Source organism: Chaetodon trifascialis, chromosome 19 (genome assembly GCF_039877785.1).
Source record: "Chaetodon trifascialis isolate fChaTrf1 chromosome 19, fChaTrf1.hap1, whole genome shotgun sequence".
Lineage (NCBI taxonomy): Eukaryota > Metazoa > Chordata > Actinopteri > Chaetodontiformes > Chaetodontidae > Chaetodon > Chaetodon trifascialis.
The window spans coordinates 6,152,185-6,173,350 of NC_092074.1; the positions used below are offsets into that span (position 1 = coordinate 6,152,185).

A 21,166-nucleotide genomic window follows, 5' to 3' on the forward strand; every position below is an offset into this window, starting at 1 on the left:
AGCATCCATTGACATTCAACCAAAAATGTAATTTGCTGTCTTATGAACTTGTTTTGCTTCTCACCATCTTGGATTCAGTACTTTCAGTGTCAGAACACAGGACAACTCTGGTGATGTAACCCCTAACTCAGGGAACGTATTGTATTTCTCCACAATATTCAGAGGCTCCATCTTAATCTTCCTGCAACCAATCTTTAGGCCCCAACTGACACTAGCCTCGCCTACAGGCCTTGCATGAGCTCTGGTCAAAGTCTCTTTCTCCTCCGAGCTGGCCATTGTTGTGGGGGCTGATAAATATTTACTCTTCCCAGCTTGGCAGGGAAACGAGTGGGAGGGGAGAGGGACCCATTGTGACAGAGGGGTCAGAGACACTGACAAGCCAGCAGGGTCCTTCCTTCCCCACTGGCACCTAAAACCCCAATACACTCTTGGCTCTGCACCGGGACAGATCCACTGCCAGTAATGATTGGAGATGGGAGGTCTGTGTGTGGGTGTGTGATGGAGGTGGAGAAACATAAAGAGAGAGGATGAGGGGGAAAGAGACAGAGACAGACAGACAGACAGTCAAGAAGATGACCACAGAAAGAGACACGGACCCAAGAAAAAAAGAGCGCTTTTGAAAAGGAGAGTGCAGAAGGTTCCCCTTTGTGAGCTGTTTACATGACAGACCACCAGAGGAACTCACAAGACAATGGAGCAAAGAGGTCCCACAACACCAGACAAAGCCGTCTATGAGAAAAGAGACACTGGTGTTATGAATACACGTCCCTCCAGGCTTCATCTCCCTACTGACTTACTTCTACGCGGAAGAAACCCAACAGTCGTTTTTCCAAGGCAGAACAAAACAGGGCTTTACGGGGGCAGCCAAATTTAAATTGTCTGTGTCGAAGCAACAATATTTGTTTAGTTAGATATGAAATGAAAAAAAATGCTTCTGGTAGTGGTCTGTGGGAAATCCAGAGAGAAAGAACTTGAGTAAGTCCTCACTAGCCTGAGCTTTAGGGTCAAACTTCTACACCTCACTGTCCCCACCAGAACTCCATAAAGCTGCATATTAAAGAGTCAGTACAGAGGAAAGGGAAATTTCAATCACAGCCTTAAAAAACCCCACGTTTGGATATCGGTTACTGCAAAAATAATCTTTCATGTACACACTCACACATACATGTAGAGTGGGTCAGCCAGGTGTCAAACACAGATGTATAGGTCGGGCTTCCTACAACTGTGATCAAGGCCAGTCTCTCTTTAACAAAACCTCAGCACCTACAACAATAAACAGAGCTCAGATTTGCATTGATCTGAAGCTGTGCGTCCGTGCCTCTCCTTCATTTATCATTTCCTCTCTGGTTCCCTGGTTATAAGATCTGTTTCCCGTCTGGGAACAGCTTGGAAAGGAACACAGTCACTGAATTCAAAGCAAACGTCTCTCAGACTTTGGACTGAATCATGCAGGAGACTGGCAAATCTACATACTGTGGATCTGTGAGAGAATACAGTGCAGCAGATACCAACACCGGACAGAGTAACAACAGAGCTTCAGACTTTGGGTGACCTCAGGTGGAGGGAGTGTATTTGTGAGCTACAAAGGCAGTGACACAGGCATCCAGTGCACTAAAAGCGACTGACTCGTAGCCTGAAAAAGTCAACTCAGTTGTTTGGTGAATAGTTGGACTGGCCATCCCTGAGCCGGTCGTTCTGTGAAGCAGCTTCACTGCCGTTAGTTAGTCAACATCTAAGCACTGATAACATGTTTCAGAGGGATCAGCAAAAATATATTCATTTGTCTGTATATACAGGTATGAGATAAGACTTAGACGGTTTCTTTATTGATCCCAATTTGGGAAATTATTTTGTTGCAGGAGCAATTAAACATACAGCAAACACAGGATGTATACACAATTATTTAGAAAATATATAAAAAATATAAACAGGAATAAAAATAAAAATATAACAAGTAAAACTAAATATAGTTATATAATATGTATTATAATATATAATACATATTATATAATATCATATAATAAAAATACAATATAACTAAGTATATAAACAGTATTTATAGCAAAAAAAAAGCAAAAAATTTTGTGCAAGTAGAACAAATGTGCAATATTGCAGTAGTATACAACCATTATTGTGCATAATATAACAACTCTCCGCATCAACTTCGCTGGATACAACATCTGTTATGTGTCCAGTATCCAGTAACAGAATGAGTCTGTCATCGTCTGTAGTGGAGACACTGATGATCCACTTCATTAAACTTCCATTCACTGAGTGCACTGTGTATTTTTCCTCTAATAACCTCTTTTGAGTCAAACCAGCTGGATTATGGCTCGCATTTTTTTTATTTGATCATACAACATGCAGAATATGCCTGTATTATTGTAACACTAATTAGAGTTTAGTGATGGGTGCACTTGGCCATGGCCATCCCTCCAATGCAAAGCTTCCATAAGTTGATCAGTTACGTCACATATGATGCCTTGAATGCGGCAGAAATATCGTTATTATGGTGGTTTACGTGAGCTAAATAAGGATTGGAAGAACATGCTGGCTAACAGGAGTAATGTGCTGACAATCTATTTTGAGTTCAAATTATCTGAAAAAACAAGTCTGTGATTTTTAAAAGCATCTGTTGTTGATCACTAACCAAGACTTTATTCAAATATTCCAACATTAGGCTTTTCATCACATTTATTGTCCCCTGATATTAATATGTGGTTTCATTACACCGAGCAAGGTTGATCATAAATCAAAGTGTGGATGTTATATCAAGTTAAATCATTTTTTGGCTGGGGAGCCGCTTCCAACTGAGCTTATGCACTGATGTCATTTCACTACACCTGTGTCTTGTTATATCGAGGAGTGGTGTTTTCCTAATGCCTCCCTATCGCATCAAGAAACACAACAGATTATTAAAATCAACAAATCATAAACTTTAAGAAAGACATCATCTGGAGCCATCGCAGCTGAAGCTTCTAATGAAGCAAGAAACATGCTATTGTCTGCCAACATGAGGTTATTGGACATGAAACGGCTGCCAGAGGCGTCCTCAGACAGACGTACTGTAGTATAGATAAACATGCCCGAGTCATTCATTAGGCTAATAAAGCCTGCTGGATAACCTGAGGCCTTGGATGATGGAGCAGCAATCATTTACAACTCTCCACGATCAAAGTTAAGCAGGCTGTGTTTTGTGTGCCGTGTTTTGGAGGGGGAGGCACTGTGAACCGGCTGCCAGGCTCAGCCCAAATGTACAGTCAGCCTAGTAATCATGGGTTCCCATGCACGAGACAGTCAACACAGCTGCTAGCAGAGAGCAGGGAGGGAGGATCAGTTGCTGGTTATTGGCAGACATGTTTGAGGACACATCTCAAAATCCGTCATGAATGCTTTTTACTCTCCCTCGAGCCGCCTTCCTTTGGTTGCCACTCGGTATGTGTTCGGGTGTATCTGCCAAGTTCATTTTTCCAAAGCTGAATGGAGCCATCTGAGAATGGTTTGTTGATGGACTGATTCTATATCTCATGAAAATCTCATTGTGGTAATTCCTTGATATTTGGAAAAGTCTGGGGTTATGTGTTGCATATTATAGTGGAGGCAGGCTGAAATACAAAATTAGTATATTATTATATCATAACCATCAATGGAAAAGAGCTATATAAACATATGTGGCATGTGGGTGAGACAGTTCTGTAGGCCACCATCTCATCACTGAAGAGATGACAAAATAAGATGTGTCAGATATGTCTGCTTTAGTTCAGCAGGCTATAAGATGATTGTTCAATCCCAGTGTAAGCTTTGTGGTGATTAATCAGAGCAGTGCATCGCAATGCCAGGAGAAAGAAGAAAACGTTCCAAGGTTGAAGGTACAGCAGTTTGAAGCAGGGCCAGGGGGTATGACGGTATATACAACGACAGAGGTACGTCCATCGGTGGAGATTCAGTGATGCTGTTTCCATCATGGAAGCTATCCCTTCAGCCATACTTACACACCGTCATTCACAGCGTGTGCACTGCTACCCTGCTGCACAGCGAGCAAGTGTGCGTGGTGATGACACTGCTTTACGGAACAATTACTCTGTCGTGATATTTACCATTACATGTATTATGTTAGACGATTGTGGCCATATCGCACACCCCAAATTTGAAGTTTGACAATCAACAGCTGGACACCCAATATACAGTACATAAAGCACTGAGCTGAAGTTACAGATCAACCAATAAGGATATACTGGCTTTACTGTTAATACAAAAAAACACTTTAAACATTAACAATAAACATTTTTGATAAGGAGCCATTAAATTTGGATTTTATAAAATATGACCAAGATATGTGTGGAGCAAAACATTTTGCAGTTAAAAAAACTCAACCTGTCCAGGCATCACCGTTTCTGAAGTACTTCAAACATAGCTTCAGCATTTTTGTGCTTTTATTTTCTGTTTGCCAATGTAACTGCAATAATCATTGGCCTGCATATTGGCCGATCAGTCAGGCTCTAGCTGAAGCAGACGGTTGCATTGGTGGGGGCATGTTTTCCTCTGCACTGGTAAGCCCGTCACATCTTACAGCAAGACGTTGTAGCCAATGGCCGGCATTGCACCAATGATAAACACTCTGTAGGGTCCAACCAGCTCACTGAATGAGTCATTGTGACTCATGCATTACATTGAAAGTGAAGTTAATAATTCTGCTAACATAACTGTAATTTATTGATCAAATTATTTTTAGCTCCGTTTCCAACTACCTACAATTATTTCCTTCGTGCCACTGCCACTACGTTAATCACTGTAATTTTGGTCGACTTGATTATGACCACAATTTCCTGCAGGAAATGATGACACTCAGAAGGGAGAACACATGCAGAGGAAAATGATTCAAGTCTATTTCAAATGTGCTGAGACTCTAAACACAGCCAGGCACTGCTGAGCACTACGTCACCGAAAAATGTACTAATTAGCTATTATTCTATGCAGATTTCCACTTTCCCTGGACTAAGGTCAAAGTTTACTACCTCTCGGGCTCTAAAAAAGCTTTTCAAAGGCTCTGAGGTCTGTCAGAGAGTGACTCCCAGCAGCTGCAGGCAGGAGAAGCTGGGCAGCACTGAAGCCTCCAGTTCAGCCGAATCAACAACAGACGCTGTCCATGTTACAAAGCAGCCGCAGCTGCTCCTTTCTAACTATTCTCCAAATTCACCCATGATTACACACACACACAATAATAAATGAATGCAGGCACGTACATGTTACGCAGCCGAGCCTTAACACACGCATGACAAAGTACACAAACAGGAATGAAACTACAAACATATTCATATGCACTGAATGCATCTATTTATGCCGGCGTGTGTGTGTGTGCGTGTGCACACGCAACTATGTGCAGTACATCTTGACACGACAAGGCAGCCAATGTGAAGGAATGAGGAGGGAGTGCAGTGGCGTCCAACTTGAACCTGCTGAGCCTCTGAACAGAGAGAGTTGTTGGCTGACTGACATGGCCGTGAAAAGCCTTTCAGCAGGTCAGGGCAGAGCGAACCAGAGAGATAGATTGAGTGAGGGTGAGAGAGAAATGTGTCTTTGTGTGTGTGTGTGCATGTGTGTGCGCTGGTGATTACCTGAGCATGCAGAGTTTAGATTTATACTTCAACATGAAGTCATGTGTTGGAGGAGGTAAAAGGGACACAGTTCACCGTGAACTGTTGATACAATTTTTCTTGGTGGGGATAATTTGTGAACAGCACACCATAACACACCGCTATAACCACAAATCATCCAACAGGCATGTTTTGAGAGTAAAATCACACTCAATTCACACGTAAGAAGACATTCAAATATCTGAAAAACAGCATCATTAAAAAGCGCCTGAGAAATGGACATTATTCCTGACAGAAGGTATTTCATCCTGGAGTGTGAACCATCCTACAGGCCTGTGAGGGCGCTGGGAGCTGTGAGCCGTAGGTAAACACGTTTACCTTGCTCACTGACCCAGTTGTAGCGAGGTGAAGAACAAACATCCTCACCTTTTACCGGAGGCCTGTCTGGACTCGTCAGACAGAGGCACGGGGGGAAGAAGGAGGACCAGGAACGGCTTTACTGCATGGTTCCTAACTCTCTTACATGTTTTCTTTATTAGGCTGCTTGTGATCAAGGGATACTGATTTAGGGATACGGACTTCCCTCCATTAAGTTAGTCTGTACTGAGCCAAGGGGAGGGATGACTTTATGTTGGCTTTGCGATAAATGCTTTCTTCAAAAGCTTTTTGACATGAGAACATCAGGCGGCAACATCAAAATCAGGGCTGTGTTGGGGAAAAAAATCTCACAGTAAATAAAGAATTTAACCAATTAGAAGCCTTGTTTTAGCTGTGGGTTACACCCATTTTGTGGGCAATGTTATCTAATGCTAAGGTCTGAGGATGGGTCACAAAAAACAGCTAGTTAGTGAGCTGACTGCTTCCTTTTGTAGAAGGAGAGACATGTACCATTCCCTTAACTGCACCCACAAATCAACAAACGCAGCTCACACTGATCATCACAGCTATATTCATTCACGGTTCTGCAGTTGGGATGGATCTCGAACTGATTACAGTCTTTGTCCAACATCCGATGTTTGATCACAGCGTCATGTTTCTTACCTGTAGGATGACAATGGACCACGCTCTGCATCTATTCATGCGTTCAGACTCTCAAACCCCTCACAGGAACAGGTGAATCTGTGAAGACATACAAAGATCATATTCAGCTGTCTTTTTCTGGATACGTTAGGATCCCAATTAGGATCAAGACTGGGGCCTCGACCAACTTTGAAAAAAAAAAGAATTCCACTGGAGAGGCTGCACAAATGGAGAAAGCGAGACTTGCACAATGGGTGCATTTGTGTCTTAAATAGGAAAAAAAAAACTTATTGCTAATTTTCCATGAAAATCCTTTGGAAACGAGCGATTCAAAGCTTTCCAGCTCCAGAGACGAGCCCGCAAAACAAGTGATGGAAGAGAAATTGTTTTAATTGGCACAGAAGGAGAGGAGGAAGACTGAGAATGTGTTCACAAAGTGCTCGTGGAGACCCAAGAGCCGAGTGGCTGCAGTGCACACGTAAGAAACATTAACAGCAAAACCCAAACACACACATATGTATTAAACCTGCTTCGTCCTCTCCCCCTCTATTTAAACACACTGACCCTCCAGCTGAAAGGTCACAGCACTACCAGGCCCACTCAGTCTGTTAATAAGGCCCAAGGAGGTCGCTTCATGGTGAAGATTACAGAGCGACTGAACAACACTCACACATCATAGCGAGGACTATTCTGCACTTGCAGGAAATGCTATGGGTGATGATTTGACAGGTGAGGCGAAGAGGAGATGAGAAGATTTGATAAGAGATGAAAGAAGTAGTTTTCCCTGCCCGTGACGCCAGAAAGGCACAGGTAGCGTAATAACAAGGTTATAATATGTCCTTGAGTTTGTCTAATGGCTCTACAGAACAGAAGGCCATTCAAGCTCCACATATGGTCCGCATCAGCAATTACCAAGGTGTGCGTCGATAGGGACAAGATGAAGAGAGTGGTCGCCACAGAGGGAGTTGAAATACAGACAGATGAGGAGAGGAGGGACTTTTAGCCAATTTAGGGTAACAACTTCAGGTCAGAGGGGCCTGTTTCACTCAACATAATGGCTCAAAGTTTCTCCCCAGCCTCTTTGTCTGAAACAGTCAAAGTGTGGAAGTTATTCAAAGTAGAAACATTAAATAATTTACACCTACACAACATGCTACTGAGAGCCGCGCTGGGAGAAACAACTGCTCAAATTCCTCATAATGTTTGTGTCTTGGCATTAAAAGGCCAGAATGTAATGCAAGCTTGGAATGAAATGACTTTCTAAATCAAGAACATGTTCCCTTTTCTATGTTCCATGCATATGCTCCATGTGGTCTGTTTTACAAAGCAAATCTGGTTTTATGTCACTGATGCAGACCCACTGAAGTAAAAGATAACATTATTCTGAATAGCAAACAACACATTAAAATGTTTCTGACTATTCAAATGAACTTTCTAATCAACTTTTTGTTTGTTTGTTTGTTTGTTTGTTTGTTTGTTTGTTTTAAAAGGAATGAATGGTCCCTAAAAATCTAAATCATAGGGCTCCAAGTCTCTCTCCCACCAATTTCTTCAGCGTTGCTCACTACAAACATGTAACAATAGTGTGTTGGAGTGGAGAGGCCCGGGCTTCCATGCTGATTTAGTCCCAGGCAGACCCAGATTAACCCTAATTAATTCGCATACAACCATCTCACAGACAATCCCCATCTACCCCATGTCACTGGTCAAGTATGTGTGCACCAATTAATCCAATGGCTGGAGTCACAGTCTGCTCTCATTTCCAAGAGAGTCAATCAAATGCTGGGGATTCAAGTCCAGAATTCTCCCTCCCAATTCAGAACGCCCTTCAAAACTTTAGGTGTAAAGGCAGAGACACTAAGCTTTGAAAACAGCACTCTTCCATGGAAGGGGCTGATCAAAAACTCACATCACTGGTGTCACAATAATAGGCTTTGGCTAAAAAGGGAACTACTCCCCAAATTCCTAACTTTCCACAATTCACAAAATGTTCCCTTTGAGCCTGTGAAGACACAAACAATCTGTTGATTCAGTGGCAGGATCCTTTCGCCTAAGCCGCTATTTGCTTTAGCGGCAATGACACAAGGAGAGGAATTTGAGCAATGCCTGTGTATCGTAGACTCATTTCCTCTGAGTGAGAGCCATCTCCAGACAGACAAGACAGCACTGAAGTCTGGCTTATTCCTGCGCCTCTGGCTCCAGGTCAGCCAGTGTCCTGCAGATATGTTAAACACTGGTGTTTCTATGTCATACAGAGACATTCACCATTTCCTTTTTACCATTTTTACCACTGATTCATAACAAGTAGTGAACGTGTAACGGCATGAAGCATTCATACACGGAAACACTTTCAGCCAGTCGTGAAACTATATTTTCCATGACCTCATCAGACTCAACATGGATGAAAGCCAATCACTCATCGCTTGTTTGGTCTGAACAATGAGCGACACCCAATCATTGGCTATCACGACGATAAATTCATCTGAAGACACCAACGATCTTTGAAAGTGTCCTAATCCCTGCTCTTTTATTATTTTCAAAGATTATTTTGTGCCTATAGGATTCCAAAGAGCTTACTGTCTCATTCTGCACTAATGGAGGTCTCTCCCAATTGTAAGGGATCAAAGTAGCCTCGTAACTGTGCCGCTTTCAAGTAGAAAATGAAAAGCGTGAAAAGCCAGAGCACGCTCTCCCTGCGATGGGATCAACTCAAACTCAAGCAGCCTTGAGAAAACTTTGCTTGTTCAATAGGGGATCAATGCCAAGAATTACTGTGGCACTTTGCCATTTGTGCTCATTCCTCCTTTCTCTCTGGCCCTCCCTGATATTTTCCACAGGCGGGTCAATGATATGTCATGAATTTACATGCTAGTAAAACACTATGTGTACTTTAAAGAGCATTGAAGGATGCCCTTTCTCTCAAGTACTCCAAAGTCATGGACAAAAAAGAAATGGAATGGGCTGTGCAAGCAGATTAGCCATCTTTGTACTTCATGGATGGTAGCCAGGAAGCATCTACCCGCTCCTCTCTCCACTTGTGTCTTTTTTCAGCTGTTCGATTTAATGCCAGATATGTAAATTGCTTCTGAAAGTCACACAGGAGCTCATACGGGACCAGTTGGTTTCTAAAAGGCAGAAAAAAAAAGAAGCCTGTATCAGATGACATAGGGATATCAACATGGGAGATCTGCAGTGATGATAGCAGTGGCGTATGGAGGGAGTGTCGTGAAGGCAACAGCAAGACAAAAACAGGCTTTGGTAACGTGGACAAATAAAATGATGGCAGGATAGGGCAATTAAAGGGATAAATGGACGTCAGAACCAAGTCAGCCCTCAGTTTTAATCCCATTACAAACTGTAAAAGCCATCTGAAAGAACCTCATTGTAGCCTTTTCAAATACTTTGTCCAAAGTGCTGAAGGTAAAAAGATGAATACCCACATGCACAGGCAAGTGCACGTCCACCCACATACACACCTGTCACCGCTATCTTTTGTGGGCAGATCACTCACTCCAGCGCTACTAAAAAATCTTCCCAAGATAAAGAGAGAAGCAAGTATGTGGAAGCAGAGTTTCAGCGATCACAAAAGAGCTGGTTCTTTGGAAAGTGGGCACTCGTCCGGCCTCAAAGATCGGACAACACGGACATTGGCTTGAGGCCTTAGCCACGAGGAAATGCGTGTTGTGATAATAATTATTAACATGAAAATGGTTTCCACAGTTAACTCTAAAACTTCTCAGATAAAACAGCTGTCAGACAACAGTATTTTCTGAAACATTACATAGAACCTTAAAGTTGGGAGGTAGTGGCCTGAAACCTGAGGAGAATCAGTCAAGGAGATTTGGCTTTTGTTTATATTTCTGTTTTTCCACTGAAATGACAAATGGGCATCAGAGCAGGCAGGAGCACACAAGACGGTGGCCTTGCAGCTGTTTCTGTGTACCGTAGTACCGTCACTGTTTGTGTTCCCAGGAGAGGCGGACAAAGCGCTTCCAGGTCACCCACGAACCTGCTTTCTCATTACCAAAGGTCATCCTGCTGGAACACAACGCTGACCTCTCATGCCAAAGATTACTCAGTGAAGAGGAGCATGGGGAAGAGGAGGGAGGAATAAGGAGGAAAGAGAGGACTGGGGAAGGTGAGTGAGAGTTAAGAACGAGAGCAATCCTCCTATCTCACCTCTCACTTTCATTAACCTAATCATTCATTTTGGGACTACTTCTTCCTGGACTGACACTCGTGTCACAAATAATCTAGACTTCCCTGGGCGCTTCTGCCAAAACCAGCTAATGATCAGATTTAAATTCTCCAAATATGGCCTTCAAGGTTGTAATGTGAAGGTTTTCTTTTGCCCTTCCCTTCTATTTCCAGGTTAGGTGTTTGGCATTTGGCACAGGCTGGAGTGAATGCCTATAGATGGCATTGCTCTTAGATCACAGCAAGCTCATTAGCCCTGGCCCGCTGTTGCATTCACTCAAACCAGACCAAAGACATGATGGGGTGGAAATTCAAAGAGGGTAGGAGGAGGGAGGGGTGGGAGGGAACAGATATGTTTCCTTGGATAAGGCAGAGCCTAATAATGACTTCCTGTATTTAGCCTGGAAAACAAAACAGAGAAGCACCATGGACAATGGTGCGAACACAAGTGCCGTCCAAGAGTGCTGCAACGCCTTCGATGCAATCTAATCCATCTCTGAGGTTATATACAGTAGACACGAGAAGGATGGGGTTGGGTGTACGTTGAGGGGTTACAACATCTGGATCTTGTAGTACATGCCTCTGGAGTTTCTGGCGGTCTCTCAATAGAGCAACAACCCCCTCTCGGCCCATCCACGCTGCTCCCTCCCCCTCTTGTTTGCTTCCTCCTCCTTCCCTTCCTTAGGTCCTCCATCCTTTACCCCTCTCCTTCAGGGCCATGTGAAAACTCCCAATTACCAGAAACACGAGAAGTGCTAAGGGTTGGACATGAACTTGGAATATGCAAAACACAGGAGCCCTTAACAAGGACCATGCTGAAATGTGATTGAATGCGTCAGCAGGTCGTAAAAGCCCCCCCCAAGATCAATGTAATTATGAAAGCTTTACGTGACTTTCCGGACTGGGGAGTGACCGGCGACAGGAGGAGGAGGAGGAGGGGTCTGCTAGCATTATGTTCCACCAACAGAACCCCCTTTTAACCCAACAAGTGGAGAACAAGCAAGGTCTTCCAGCTGCCTTCCATCAGCAGCTATAATAGATGAGGGGGAAGAAAGACAGGAGGAAAGAAAAGAGGTTTGTAACACCTGCAGCAGGGTGCCAGCAAACATTCCTTGGTCCTCCGGCCCTTTGGTGATGCACTCTATAAATCCTTGTGATTAGCTACAGTAGCGAGCCTAAGTGCCACTTAAATCAAACCCCAAAGGGGAAGTTGTTGTGACCTCCAAGCTTTGGAAATGTGATTTAGGTCCAAGTGATTATTACAAAAACAAAGCTTGTTCTGTTTCTCTAATAAGGGAGGATGGAAAGAGGAAGGGTGTGATGGAAGTGTATGAGAAGGAGCAGTGAGCGTGACAGCAGGTTTGCAATAATAAGTCATTATTTGAAGAAGTCATGACAAGCAGGAGAAATAACTCCCTGTTATTAAACTATTAAGTAAAATTCAACTAATAGTAAATCCATTATGCTTTAGTATTCTGGAAAGTGTACACACTCAAACAAGACACAGATGTGCATTCAACATCTAAGCCCATGCCTGCTTATAGTGAATATGAAAACGAGTTTGTGGTGTCTGCGTTGGCTCCAAAAATCTAAATCTGCACCTATCCATTTATCATATTTTCAGATGGTCTCTCACTGGACAGCACAGATGGGAGAAGGGGTGAGTTATAAATCAGATTTAAAATGATGTGACTAAAAAAAAATCCAGCGATCCATGACATGCAAGGGTAATCACAACATTAACCTGAACCACAGTCATCCAGTAATGAGAATGACTGACCCCAGAGACAAAAAGACCACAGATCACAATTAAGTCCACCAAACGCAGCAGCAGGCCTGACTGTAGCACAGAGCCTCCAGAGGTCTATAAACCTGTTGTGCACACGGTAACAGAAGGGATGGCACAGCTCAGGTCCGACCTGCCAGAGCACTGATGACAGCTGACACAGACCAGACCCAACTGCACTCTGAGTCGCAAGAGAGCAAACAGTATTTCTACATACAATCTGTCAGCGGGATTATACTCCAACATCAGTAACATAATACTACTTCTCTGAGGCTCTTGTAAAGAGTAATTTGCCTGTGGTTACATATAAACCAGGTGAAGCAGGACTTTTCTCCGGACTTTTCATTCTGTTTTCCACCTCAGTGCACAAACACGCTCTGATAATGGCAGTTATAACGACACCGCAAAGAGGAACACACACACACACCACTGGATTAGAGAAAATATTGAGCATGCTTTAAAAAAAAAAAAAAAAAAATGCTGGCAAGAGCAGGCATTATAAAATGACTTGACACATGGACACATGTATAATATCAAATCCATGAAAAAAAAAAAATGTTTCAACTTTCATAGCTTTTGTTTTATCTGACCAACAGTTCAAAAACCTAGATGTCACCTGAGTTTATGGAATAACTGAAACAAATATTTTAGCTAAGATTTCTGACATGTTTCAATCTAAATTTTTCTTAGAAAAGAAGAAATTCTTAACTAATGATGAATGACAAATATTAGATGATTACAGATACAAATATCCATGTGGTATTGGCTGATATGAAGATTTGCAGTTTGCAAAATTTGCAATTACAAAAGGAAAGGCTTCTATATAATTATTGGATTTTTTTTAATTCACAAATATTGATACTAGTATTGCCCTCAGATATCAAGTATTGGTTGGGCTACAACTAACAGCAGTAATAATAGTATAATATACAATAGTATATTAGGACTGTATATGACTAAATAGTGGACTGTGAGCATTACCTCAATGTGTAGTATCTACTTTAATGGATAACTCTGGACAGCCATTGATGCACATATCCACACCTTTTTAGAAATAATCATAATCAATCGAATAATCTGTATTTGGCAGAGTGTACAGTTTAGTTTTTACAAGCTCATCTTCAAAGCTTGTCACTTTCCTTCCTCTGCATACCTTGTCAGCTATAGGCGAGCTGTTTAGAAAGACAGAGTGTGCAAGAGGCAGAAAGACAGCAGTGTTACTGTGGAGGCATCAGGAGGAACAGTCTGATGTCTCGTCCTGTGAGAGGACTCATGTCTGCGCTGGCAGCCAGGGACGATCAGGAGCAGAGTCCTACAGAGTGATGTAAGACTCGCCAAGAGTTGTGTGCATTCATCTGTACATGTATGGGCCCTCATGCTTTCAGAGAGAGGGGGGTGTCTGGCTTCAAGCCACATGTCCTAATAGGCCTGGGTTTCTTAAGACAAAAGGAACAGCTAACTGGTGTTAAGTTAAGAAACATACAAAGGCTCTCTTATATATGAACGACTGCTTTAATTAACTTGAAATTGACGATGTGCTGCCGCTGCTACAAATACTACTACTATTACTACTTCTTAATACTGGTGCTTTGCTTTGTTCATGTACATTTATATGCTCACAGTGTGATTTTATAACTTGTTTCCTCATGCCATGAGACACATTTACTCTTCACTTCATACTAATGACGCACATGAGCAGCTGACACAGGCAACTGAACATAACTGAAGCTAAACTATGACCAGGACGTCTGACAACAGACAAAGCTTTAAAACAGTCAATGCAACTCGTCGAATATGTTTTTTCTTTTCTGAACATCTGAATTGAAGATGTTTGGGTTTTGGACTGTTGGTCACACAAAGCAAAATCAATTTATTGAGAAAATAACTGATAGACTAATTAATGCTGAAAATAATTGTCAGTTGCTCCTTGGTTGAAAATAAGGGATTGGAGGAAGCGAACATGGAGAAACTGCAATAAAAGGAAGAAATGAATGGAAGTGGAGAGCTTAAGTTCTCTGACCTCAGGCCTGTGTTAAAAGCAGCTACATACATCCTGCCTCTACCCAACACCATCATGCAGTGTGGACCACAGAGACCACATAGGGGGGATTGAGGAGTTGCCAACACCCCAGTGAGTGCCATTAGTAAATATACCCGAACACAGAAGCCAGGCAGGCAGCTTTGCCAGAACCCTCAGCCCCCACAGGCCCTAACCTGAGATTTTCCAGGGTCACAGTCAGCCAGTGCTGCTCGGTTCATAGAGCTGCAGCATCCACCAAGATCCCAGAACAAAACGAGCATTAGTGAAATATTGTATCAAAAAGGCTTTGAGGTATTGCTCCTATTCAGTCTGCTCCACGCCCCGCTCCGCTCCAAAAGACACTGCCAATGGAAACGCAAGCCAAATGCTGCTGTTGTTCAGTAATGTTGACATGTACCATACATGTGCTATACAGTATGTTATTTTTTTTTTTATGCAGGTGTGGTCCAAAGAACTTTATCAAACTGGCATGCTGTGTAGTGAACATGGTTTTTGTCTGTTTTAACCCACGTGGAAGAGGGCAGACCTGCTGGTGGAGAAAGAAAAACATATGATTCTTCACACACACAGGCTAAAAAAGCAAAGGGTCTAACAAAGCTAAACATGAAAATCAAGGTTACTAAAATGAAACACAGTTAAATCACTAAACAACCTCTGAAATCCTGGCTGCAGATCTCCAGAACTTCGGAGGAAAGGGAGGACAATGTGAGATAAGATGAAGATGAGGATGTCAAAAGGCAGAGCGCTATGGAGCCGGGCTTCTCAATGTTAGGAAACCTTTTCTATTGAGAAATAAAGTTTCCACTGATCAATATATTACTAGTGACGTTGAATATACAGTCACAGCGATCCTCTCCCCGGAGAGGCATGCGGAGACAGAGAGGGAGGGAGGCACGTTAAATCGCTCTGCTTGGCAGCAGAAACAAAAGAAGTGGATTGGGCTGACCCTCTGCCACAGCCCTCCTCCATCTATCACTCCATCTGTACCTATCCATCCAGCTCTGCAGTGTGACCCAAACAACAGCCCCTCCAGAGTCAGTGTCCTGGGCCAGGGCCAAGATTGCTCTCTTTCTCCCTGCCTTCGCTCACCCCTCCCTGGGAGCACCTTCCCACCCTTGCAGACCCTCTCTGGTTTGTGTCAGTCTAACGAACAGTCTCTTAAGTGTTCTACGGCAAGAAAGCAGATGGAACCCAGGGACGATTTACAGCACACATAGAGAGAAAATGAAGGAGGGAAGAGGGCAGTTGAGTTGAAAAGGGGAGCATGAAATGCACTCACAAAATCTTCCTCTGGTCGGCGAGCCCAAGATATGCCTTACATTTGCACATTTTTCCAATTTATCTCTTATTGAATTAAGGTTTCAGACTCCTGGACGCCTTTCAGGAGAATATAGCCGAGGAAGAGGAGAAAGACAGAGTGAGAGAGAGACATGTGTCAGAGGAAGGACTAAATCTGTGCATTTTCTCCTTAAGTGGCCATCTACTGTACATTGATGATGACGGCGTCAGGAGCACACCCTACTCTGAGCTTCATGACAGTGACCACCGAACAAAGCTGAACTCCACCCAACAGGAAATGTTTTACTCATATTGTACATCAGCTACATTTTGTTCCCATGAGGTAATTATCACACAAGCTTAAAATCTATATAAATGTAGTGAAGATCTGACTTCAGTGTAGCAGCTGATACAGCAGGCCTCACCAAGCCATGAGTTCATCAGATCATCAGAGGTGGATTTAGATATTCAGGGGCCTTAGGAAAAGTCAGGCACAGGGCCTGTCATGCCATATTTTCACACTTTTCTCTAAATGAGAAAACTTAATACCACACTGTGAAATTACTGCATTAACAGTAAAAGTCCTGAATTCAAAAAGTAGTTGGCTTTTCTTTTTCTTTTAACTACTTCATTCACTGCTGGATAATTTAATCTGTAATAATCTTCTTATTGTGTTTATCATATACTGCATTTTGTGTGTAAAATCTGAATCTGCAAAGCATAATAATAACTAGTGCTGTCAAAAATATCACGTTATTAACGCCTTAACGCAAATCAATTTTAATGGCATCATTTTTTTACTGCGAGATTAACGCTCTTTGTGAACTAGTGAACTTGTAGTTTTTTTACAAACTGTGATCACTGCTAGTAACATAAGAAAAACTACAGGATCCGATTGTAAACCGGAAACAAAACAATAGGCATGCCCCACGCACATGTTTGGTCTCGCCTGCTTGCTAGCTGTAAAAGAGTAGGCTACCGGTTTGTATGGATGTCAGGCGCGAAACACCGAAATGGATGTGAACAAGATTCTGAATGGAAAGTTTAGTTTCAAAAAGTTGCCAGACTGACAAGACCAAAGTTATCTGTGTGTATTGTCGGTGTGAACTGAATTATCACCGCAGCACATCCAGTCTGAAATACCACTTGATGGCCAAACACACGGCTAATGCGAATTCTCTGCCGCCTCCTTGTCAAAACCAGGCAACAATGGATGGCTTTCGACAGAGACATATGGATGCTGTTATGATCAGAGGAAACTTAAGAAAGGAAAGTTTAAGCCATGGTTTAACTGCACTATAGGCTGAATCCTAGTTTACAATGATGTGCACTTTGTAACTTTATTCTGTATCACCCTGTTTTGATCCCTTAGAAAGCGTTGTTGAAGAGGCTTTTTTGTAACCAAGTATTTCTTTTTTTGTCATCTGTTTATTGACAGTGTTAAATTGTGTGAGATTTGATTCATTCAAATGTGAATGACTGCTTAAAGTGAGAATGTTAGTGTGAAATATAACACTACACATTGTTGTTTTCAAATAAAAAACATTTGAGTATTAAAATGGTAATTAATGGGACATTTAGAATTGATAAAAATGTGCAATTAATCGCGAGTTAACTATGACATTCATGACATTAATCTTGATTAAATATTTTAATCGATTGACAGCACTAATAATAACACATAGCAAGTTAACTTTAAATGGAAAACTTCTGACTTGTAGTGGAGTACTTCTAGATCTCAGTCTTTCCACCACCAGTCTCCTTTTTTAACAGGATAGACACAAATTAGAATAGCGACATAATTTTACATCTAAACATAATTAAAATGTATTGCTGTTAAGGGCCCCTTTTAACTGGGACCCAAGGCAGTTGCTTAACTTTCCTAATGGTAAAGTCCGCCTTTGGAAATCATTGTTCCTGGAGAAGCAGCATAGAGAGCATGAGGTAAAGCAAAATTTCATGGCAAACAACTTGTTGAAAGTACCAATGTCCCAGCAGTGATCAAAGAAGCCAGAGGAGGAAAAAGTTTTGCCCTGTAGGGGTTTGGATAAGCCAGTTCTCCATCTGTGATTATTAAGGACCGGTTTTCCATCCGTGCTGCCTCTCAGCTCTGTCACAGGGCACATTCTCAGGTATTATGGGTCTCTACAGTGTCAGAAAATTGAATCAGGGGGCTGGGAGCAAAGGGTTCAGTCGCATAATGCAGACGTTGTGTGAGGAGATTGAGTAATGACAAAGGTTTCAGAGAGAAGGTCATTGGGGAAGTGGCATTTTCAGAACAGAAAGACTTTCAGAAGAACAAAAATGTCAAAATATCAGTTTTGTAGTTTTCCTAAACACTCAGTCATCGTGCCTCAGGGCCAATAAGTTGAAAGGGCACGGGGGACTGTCTGATCGTATAAATTCCTCATTTCCAAACCTTTCTTTCCTTCACTATTTGCCAATATGGGTGGTAACACAGGATGATATACAGATTAGTCACACACACTTTTCTTTTTCCTCCACCAGCACTGCTTTAATATCTTGGTGACTTGCCATGAGGTGATCTGAATCCACTGAGAGGGCGGACTGGCACAGTCAGGTGCTTGTTAGTCATGATTAAGCATTGAGGTGCAATTTGGTGTAAAGTAGTGGGGGAATTTGGACTTGTCCTGTCAATCAGCTTAAAGAAGGTCAATGGTGAGGAGCAGCTCTGTGCTCTGCCATTTCTGTGACTTTACCAAGCGGAGTTCCCCTCCTGACTAATTATCCCGGAACAACAGCAAAGCATTATCGAAACATGTTTCATCGTAGTCTGACTGGAGCCACGTTTTCATTTCCTTTATTTAAGTGACAGTTCAGTACATGTTGCCAGATCTTTGCTGTGCAAAGCGTACTGCCTTGGAAACAAAAGTGATGATTTGTTTGGTCACAAATAATCCCATCCCCGACCATAACCCCTAATAATGTAACTGCTAACCGCTCCACACATGTGGGTCACGCTTCTGGCCACAGTATCATTAAACATCAGTTTCCACGCCATGTGCACGCTCACTGTGCCATCTCACTCTGCTTTGCACTAGGGAATCAACCAATTATCGGCCTGGCTGATAACATCGGCCATTACTCAGCATTTTTTCGATAATCAGCATTGGCCATTTTTTCCACCGATAACCAATAAAATTAATTAATGTATTTTAAAACGCGCTCCTTTGGCTCGGATGCAGCCGTCTCTCCGCCTGAAGTCACCATTCTTGGCAATGTCCCGCCCACAGCCCTCACTGATTGGCTACATGGCACAAGTGAGTCAGTGACAACCAATCAACACTGAAGCCTCTACACGCAGTGCCACAGACAAGGAGAAGCAGACGACTGCTCCGGTGATCCAAGGCAACAGAGTTAGTCAAAGTTGCAATAAATACCCTCTATAATGAAGTTTTAAAAATACCACAACCTTATGATCAATTTCAGTGATGATATACAAGCCCAGAGTTGACATTTCACCGACCTACATGTCTAATCACATCAAGCATACGACTTTGCAAGATAAACAGTGTCACGCACCAAAAAAAACAAAAAACAAAAAAAGATGGGGCGTGGGCCATGGGGCGGCTCCTGGTTTATCAATAAACAACACCGGAGGTGATTATAGCCTATAAGTTTAGCAGTACTGCACGCTAACATGTCCTTGTTTGTTTCCAGTCGCCTCTCCCTCAGCGCTCATGCTCTCACTACACTGTGATGCAGCAACTTAACGACCGGTGTTAAATGATCATCTTTTTGCCTGTCACTCGTAAAGATATGAGTCAGGCAGAGAGCACACGTCGAGGAGATTATTCTCAGTGTGTTCTATTTTCAATCAATAAATTTACCGTCGCGTCTACAACTCACGTGTGTAATGAAACGTTTTTCCAAGCTCAAAGATATGAAAACTGTGGTGCTGGCATGTCTGCTGCTACTGAATAGGGAGTAATAATTCACACCCAAATTTCAGAACAGTTCAGTTTATTTTGTTGAGGTTTCAAAAATCCAGGGAGCTATTTTATTTATTCATTCATTTGAGTGAGTTTTAAGAAATGCTGCTGGAAGGCCCCTGCACTTTTTGTTTTAAAAATAATTAAACTTAAAGGCATTTCAATTGGAATCGATTTTGTGTTTGTATTATTTTACAAAAAATTAAGGTCTTTTTTTCAGTGTACACAAAACAAACAGTATACTGTATTCATTCTAATCCCAGGTGTTACTCTAAATTTTAATTTTTGCTGCAAACGAATATCGGTTCTAAATATCGGCTATTGGTTTTCCTTGATTATTAATAATCGGTATCGGTATCGGCTCTGAAAAATCTATATCAGTCGATCTCTACTTTGCACAGTGAGCCACTACTTCAAGAGAAAAGAGGAAAACTCATCAATTAATCAATGGCGATGAATGAATATAGCACCAAAATTTGTCCATCAACAAAATCATAGTTTACATGCCAACATCTATTACTCAATGCAGTAAAACATGCCATCACTCGACTTTGGTCAGAGTTATGGTTATTAATGTGCGCACTGTTTATCCTTTGTCCAGTCTTTTTCCACATGATGTAAAATCATAGAAAATCCATCAGGAAATTACTTTCCTCATCAATAAATCAAAAGTGACAGCATAATAGGATGTGTTGAAAAATGTACTTGAAAGTTTTTTTTATTTTTCTTCCTTTTTGGAGGAAAAAGGATCAACAACATTAAGTGACTGAGTCAGTGAGACTTAGTGGAAAGTAGCATATTCCATATGTCAAGCTTTACTCAACATTGGCTCACATGGGATCCTATGGGGGCGAGCCCTTTCAGACATTCAACACTAATGGGCTGACAGAGAGCAAGACACCTTCATGATATCCTCTCGGTATTGTGAGACACAGGAAGGTCGTGGGAGTCAAAGTGAGAGACAGACATGGAAAAGGGCAAGAGACAGAAAGCTGAGCTGGAAGAGATGAGAATGATTCAGCCATTCTGAAGCTCTTGATTCTGACAATCAAGAGCTTTGTTCCTTTGTTCTCCCACTGTGGATGACAAACTCATGTCTAATGCACAACATCTGATTTTTTTTCCATGATATTGGTTCTGGTAACTCTCGTGTCAATCTTCTGTTTTTGCCCATTTGCTAATCCAAGGTGAAGGTGACACTGTTCATCTACAGTGTCCAGATTGGCTGACTGCTACAGTCTGCCAATTCATTAACTACGCACCCTTTTTCATCAGATCCTGACTGTCAATGGCAAAC

The 21,166-nt window shown here is 42.2% G+C and overlaps 1 protein-coding gene across 1 annotated transcript in view; it reads right to left on the minus strand.

Moving 5' to 3' along the window:
* disp1 (dispatched homolog 1 (Drosophila)) overlaps window positions 1-21,166 on the minus strand; it is an 80,455-nt gene that overhangs the window by 48,690 nt on the left and 10,599 nt on the right. Inside the window, exon 3 of the mRNA XM_070986822.1 lies at window positions 6,636-6,713. The gene's annotated coding sequence lies outside the window, so the exon portion shown is untranslated. The remainder of the gene's footprint in view (window positions 1-6,635; window positions 6,714-21,166) is intronic.